At 44.8% G+C, this 536-nt stretch overlaps 1 non-coding gene across 1 annotated transcript; it reads left to right on the forward strand.

Annotated features, from left to right (window-relative positions):
* LOC141675324 (small nucleolar RNA R71) lies at positions 1-107 on the forward strand. The gene has a single exon (XR_012555982.1). It is a non-coding gene; the product is annotated as a small nucleolar RNA R71 (small nucleolar RNA).
* The last annotated feature ends 429 nt before the right edge of the window (positions 108-536 follow it).

Consider the following 536-nt stretch of genomic DNA (forward strand, 5'->3'; position numbering starts at 1 on the left):
ATGCCATGGTATGGGCACTTCCTTAGCATCTCCTTATATCCATCCCAAGCCTCAGACAGAGATTCTCCAGTTTGCTAAGGAAACTGAGTAAGAGCATTCCTGATTGCAGCAGTCTTCGACATAGGAAGGAATTTAGTGAGAAACTTTTGAGCAAGATCATCCCATGTGGTGATAGACCCTGATGGTAGAGAATGTAACCAGCACTTTGCTTTATCCCTCAGAGAGAATGGGAAGAGTCGCAACTAGATAGCATCTTCAGTCACCCCATTGAACTTGAAAGTGACGCAGATCTCGATGAAATCCCTGATGTGCATGTTGGGGTCTTCTATAGGAGAACCCCCAAACTGAACTGAGTTCTGTATCATCTGAATCGTGCTCGACTTGATCTCAAAAGTATTAGCCGAGATGGCTAGTCTGATGATGCTCGACTGGATATCATCGATCTTAGGCTGAGAATAGTCCATCACAGCCTTAGGATTTTCTGCTTTATCTCCCATCACTACTAGAGCTGGTTCCTCGACTTTCTCCTCTTTTGC

The sequence above is a fragment of the Apium graveolens genome, chromosome 7 (genome assembly GCF_009905375.1).
Source record: "Apium graveolens cultivar Ventura chromosome 7, ASM990537v1, whole genome shotgun sequence".
Taxonomy (NCBI): Eukaryota; Viridiplantae; Streptophyta; class Magnoliopsida; order Apiales; family Apiaceae; genus Apium; species Apium graveolens.